Source organism: Diaphorina citri, unplaced genomic scaffold (assembly GCF_000475195.1).
Source record: "Diaphorina citri unplaced genomic scaffold, Diaci psyllid genome assembly version 1.1 scaffold407, whole genome shotgun sequence".
NCBI classification, from domain to species: domain Eukaryota; kingdom Metazoa; phylum Arthropoda; class Insecta; order Hemiptera; family Psyllidae; genus Diaphorina; species Diaphorina citri.
The window spans coordinates 20,078-26,133 of NW_007377842.1; the positions used below are offsets into that span (position 1 = coordinate 20,078).

The window sequence follows — 6,056 nt, forward strand, 5'->3', positions numbered from 1 at the left end:
CCCATTGTTATACTTGTTATAATCACCGCGTCGGAAAGGCCTCGGCTGAATAGGAGCACTAGTCTGGCCTTAAGTTTGTGATAGATCCAAAGTCACAGGCGTACCAGAGAGGCTTGTCTTGGACTGAATACTTGCGCAGGTCAGGCGTTTTTGGAGACAGGATCTGGTATGACAGGCTAACCAGCAATATGTACTACCGGCATCGAGTCACAATTCTGCTGGGTGATATTGCTCTATTGTTGAGCAGGTCGTAAATTAGAATACCCGAATCAACAATAAATGCGAACATTTACACTGATTTTTGAGTCACATATTGCTGACAAATAGCATTTTCCAACAATGGTTACCTACTATAACCAGGTGTTTTGCCCTGTTGCTTGCTAGGTTGCATTTTCCAACAATGGTTACCTACTATAACCAGGTGTTTTGCCCTGTTGCTTGCTAGGTTCTATTGTTGAGCAGGTCGTAAATTAGAATACCCGAATCAACAATAAATGCGAACATTTACACTGAATTTTGAGTCACATGTTGCTGACAAATAGCATTTTCCAACAATGGTTACCTACTATAACCAGGTGTTTTGCCCTGTTGCTTGCTAGGTTAACACTCAAGTATAACCTGGCTACTTAAGATAGGAATCTTAAGGCAAAGTTACGTTTAGCTCTTGATGGATTTACCTTAGGGCAGCTATTTACTCGTGATATCGACTCGACCACAGTCGCGAGTCAGTGGTAAAACCTATTCACTGTTAATAGATCGTGTAATGGTTGAAATCTTAAGGCAAAGTTACCTTTAGCTCTTGATGGATTTACCTTAAGGCAGCTATTTACTCGTGATATCGACTCGACCACAGTCGCGAGTCAGTGGTAAAACCTATTCACTGTTAATAGATCGTGTAATGGTTGCGGTTTGACTTACTTTACTTATTTCGTGAGGTGACCAGGTGTGTGGTGTCTGAATGTCTGTATGTACTCAGCAAGTTTTGCCTTTAGTCTCATCTCTGTATTGGACTATTGGACCACTGGTCAAGATGTCACGGACAGGAATGTCCAAGTATTTCTGGGAAAGGTCGGAAAGCGGATTGTTCGAATCACTTTCCAACATTCGACGTGAGGTGACCAGGTGTGTGGTGTCTGAATGTCTGTATGTACTCAGCAAGTTTTGCCTTTAGTCTCATCTCTGCATGGGACTATTGGACCACTGGTCAAGATGTCACGGACAGGAATGTCCAAGTATTTCTAGGAAAGGTCGGAAAGCGGATTGTTCGAATCACTTTCCAACATTCGAATATGTTTCTTTCGGCGCAAACGACCCACAGACACTACACACATAGTAAGGTTAAAGCTTACCCATAGCATCCGATGGGTACTGTTCTGTTTTCTTCACGTTTTCCCATTTTCAGACCGGGTCGGTGTTTTTCGGGGAAAGGCCGGAAAGCGGATTGTTCGAATCACTTTCCAACATTCGAATATGTTTCGACCCACAGACACTACACACATAGTATAAGGTTAAAGCTTACCCATAGCATCCGATGGGTACTGTTCTGTTTTCTTCACGTTTTCCCATTTTCAGACCGGGTCGGTGTTTTTCGTCAGCCTCTCAACCAGCCCTGGGGTGATTGCTTTGGGTTGACATTTGGTTTTGTCTGCAAAAATTTTACGAGTGAATGCCCTTCGCACGCAACTATTTCTTTAGCAAAAGAAATTTCAGGCTGGTATCCTCCCTGATTAAAATCCCCCAGCCAGAATGGGACTGGTCATATTAGATAATCAATATATGGGATTTTATTTCTCAGTGCATAAGTACCAGCATTGGATTTTATTTATTCGTTTACTCCACTTTCATGCTTTTTGAGTCACGAGTGAGGAAGAGAGTTGGAAGCATTTTTACTATTTCATTCCCTTCACAACACACTTTAAAGTAACTTACAAACTTGGGTGTAATTAATAAACCTAGACTTTTAGCCTTAGATAACCTTAAGATAAATAGTAATATATCTACTGGTACTGCTATAAAATAGGTAAACAGTAATGCTCATTCTCAGATCAGGTGGTGAAAAACACTATCACCTAAACTGCCCTTAATTCTGCATAAGGCAGAAAAAAGGTGTAAAAAAAAAATACGTGTTTCTCAACACTTTACATTTACACTTATCTCACGTTTCTCAAACTCTACATGGTTAATGGTTATGTATGTACTTATACCTAGGTAAATTTAGAATACTTACTGATTTACCTAATTAGTAAGTAGGTAATGTTTCTAGCTTTGATTCTCTAGATCTCTGAGTTATAGGAACACACAAAGACAAAACTCAGATTTGTAATGAGACTTTATTAAGCATTGTGTTCAGATTATGTAAGAAAACAATGAAGATGCGACTGAACATTATGTTCAGGATTTGTAAAAAAAATGTAGTTACTGATAAAAATTGAAACTTCAGATTTGATTTTATTCATTCAACTCAGAAGTCCTTAGCAAGAATTAAGCACCTAGGCGATAGGAAACGAGAAGTTTTCAACCAGGTTTCTACTAGAAAAAAAAATCAAAAAGATATGCCGAAACCCGGGATCGAACCAGGGACATTTAGATCTTCAGTCTAACGCTCTCCCAACTGAGCTATTTCGGCTCGATGAAGGCCGAGGTGAGAGTACCGTAATGATAATATTTTGTTATCAGTCAAATTGTTATTACAATGCGAAGAGTATGCAAGTGTACCTACGAGTATTAATACTAAAAATACTTGTACCTACCTACATCCTACATATCATATGTAGTAGGTAAGTATAAGTTATTGTTATTACATTGCTTACAGTGTTATTGTTCTAATCAGGGCCAGCCGGTCCAATAAGTTATAAGGATAACTATAAGAGAGAATCTTATATAAGACTAATAGGTACCTGCCTATTGAAATATTTTGCTAATAAGGAAAAAATTATGGTGCTTCAAATTCAAAATGACCAAATTATTCGGTGATTCGTAACATTTTGTTCGCGAAAGTGTAATGCAATTTATTCTGTCGTAATGTACTTTCTTACGTGTTGATCTAGGTAATAATATTGTAATCGCGGACCAAAGTACATAGGTAGGTACCTAAAGATAACTTACAGGCAACACCATTGTAGGTATTTGTATATTTTGTATCATATCTTACGTAAGTAACTAAGTAGGCATGTAGATAGTACGTAGGTACATAAGTAGGCTTGCCAAATATCCGCAATGTCGATTCGGAATGCGACCATGACAAATTTAAACAAGTTAAGAACAAATTCTGATTTATAGAGGTAAATTTTGCCTTGTTTGAATGGGCGTGGGACTTCGAAAAAAAGGGCCATAAATTGTTAGGGGGGGAATGCGTAAACGGTAAACCTAGAAAGTTAGTTAAATTAAAAAACGCGTCCCGAATTTTTTCTGGGACAAAAACGGAAATTCGTTACAAAACGCTCCAAAATGAAAAACTGAACGGGACGCCGGGACACCCCCTGAAATTCGGGACTGTCCCGGCCAATTCGGGACGTTTGGCAAGCCTATCTACCTGTCTGGATTTTTAGTCCGTCCTTCCTTTATTATTACAATAGTAATAAAAAGGTATAAGGGACGGACTGTTGAATTCGCTTCGGTGTCGTCTGTCTGTCTGTCACTCTGTCTGTCCCCATAGAAGGACTTATCCAAACCTGGTCGACCTATATATCAAATTAAAGGCCTTTTTACCAGGAACACGAAAATGGTGGTGCAAATTAGGGTCTGATGGAACCCTTCAGGGACTCGGTAAGGTTCTTTTTCTGAGTGAATTTTAAAGTTTACCTACTGAACTGATGCTAGGCGCTATCGCTAGTTAAGTACCTAAGTTCAGAAATCAGTAGGTAGGTACATATATCTAAACTTGAAATGGAACCAACCAACACACAACAATGTTGATATTATTAGATAACATGTTGATATTATTATAGGTTAGGTATCTAAATCAGAATGAGCTCTAATAATTAATAATAATATTTGTAGAAGAGGATGAGTTAGCATTTTGTTATACCTACATAAATATGTAAACAAAATGGTCTGGAAATATCATCACTAGTCACAAGTCAGAGCACCTTTTAAATATGAAATTATGAAAGACATTTAAAACTAGAATAAAATAGAATGGTCCGGTGAAATACCTACCTATACAGGGTGTTCCTATCAGACTTGAGAGAACGATTTATTGGATTAGGCTAAAAACAGAGTGGAGGGGGGAGCATAGAATCGGTAGAGGGAAGTGACGACTTTAAACCACATACATACAGTAGAACCTCCATTATATCAACTCTCTATTCCAAAAATCGGGGTTTTCCCTATCGTTCAAGGAAATCCGATTCCATCAGTCAGAGGAAAAGATCATCGAAAGTGTTCAAATAATGAGACTACCTAATGACGAAAAAAACAATATCGAAGATGCGTTTTTTGTTTGTTTCTTAGTTGTTTTATTTAATTTAAAAATAAAAGGGTATTTCTTTCCTATTTTGTTCTTTTGTACCACTAAATTTGGCCCTATTTTCATTGTTTTATACGAAATTTCGATTATATCCAGAACCTCGATAATATAAATATTGGTAGTAGGCAAAGTTCAACATGAAATTTACATATGTACATATTTATGTACGAGATTTACTTGTAAATATAGGTATAGTAGGCAGCTTAAATACCTATTCTTGTGCTTTTGACTGTCTGGATTAGATTGGTATATGTAATACCATATGAGTTATTTGCGTCAGGTGAATTTTACATAAATATTGGTAGTAGGCAAAGTTCAACATGAATTTTACATATGTACATATTTATGTACGAGATTTACTCGTAAATATAGGTAGTAGGCAGCTTAAATACCTATTCTTGTGCTTTTGACTGTCTGGATTAGATTGGTATATGTAATACCATATGAGTTATTTGCGTCAGATTAGTAATATGTATTAGCATATGAATTATGTCCTTATTGTTCTCCAAATCTTCTTCAACTTCACATTTTCATTCAGATTCGGTTGAACCTTGATATTTGACCGTGAATTTCAACAGAGTGATGGATTCTTCTTTTTTCAACTTTTGTTCATGTGTCAAAGTTGAGAATTTGCTCAAAATTATCGACTATTGTTGTTTTTCTATCCGGTTTATCCAGTTTTCTTCTTGGTTGAACCTTGATATTTGACCGTGAATTTCAACAGAGTGATGGATTCTTCTTTTTTCAACTTTTGTTCATGTGTCAAAGTTGAGAATTTGCTCAAAATTATCGACTATTGTTGTTTTTCTATCCGGTTTATCCAGTTTTCTTCTTCTTCATCATCTGGAGTTTTCCTTTTCCTCTATTGTCTTGACATTCATTTTATTTCTGTACCTACCTAATGTTTCTTCATCATCACTGGAGTTTTCCTTTTCCTCTATTGTCTTGACATTCATTTTGTTTCTGTACCTATACCTAATGTGTAGAAGTGTAGGTGGTATTGATATTTACCTTTCATGTCCCGTCCTCTCATCGTAATGTCTAGTCGGACTGTGATGGCGTATAGCTTTATTACTTTCTAGAATGTATCATCTGGAGTTTTCCTTTTCCTCTATTGTCTTGACATTCATTTTATTTCTGTACCTACCTAATGTGTAGAAGTGTAGGTGGTATTGATATTTTTCCTTTCATGTCCCGTCCTCTCATCGTAAAGTCTAGTCGGACTGTAATGGCGTATAGCTTTATTACTTTCTAGAATCTATCTACAGGTTTAAGGCCATTTTTTTAATAATTCATAACATCATAACTATTTCATAGCGAGGCCTGAGGGCAGAAATTTGAAGAAGTAATGATTGTCTTCTTCTTCCTATCCTTTTCCTATTTAAATAGGTTCGGCGTTTCTTCCAGTCTCTTCCAGGCAGCATTGTTTTCCACATTTTCTTCGGTCTCCCTCGCCCTTTCCTCTCGTCACTTCCATTCTCTTAACTCTTTTCCCTAGCTAAAAACCAGACTAACAGAGACTGTATTTTTTTTTTTTTTTTTTTTTTTTCGGTCTGAGGAAAAAAGAAGGAGGAATTTCTATCTTCTC

The 6,056-nt window shown here is 37.0% G+C and overlaps 1 non-coding gene across 1 annotated transcript; it reads right to left on the bottom strand.

Annotated features, from left to right (window-relative positions):
- Positions 1 to 2,553: 2,553 nt before the first annotated feature.
- Trnaf-gaa lies at positions 2,554 to 2,626 on the bottom strand. The gene has a single exon. It is a non-coding gene; the product is annotated as a tRNA-Phe (tRNA).
- Positions 2,627 to 6,056: the final 3,430 nt, after the last annotated feature.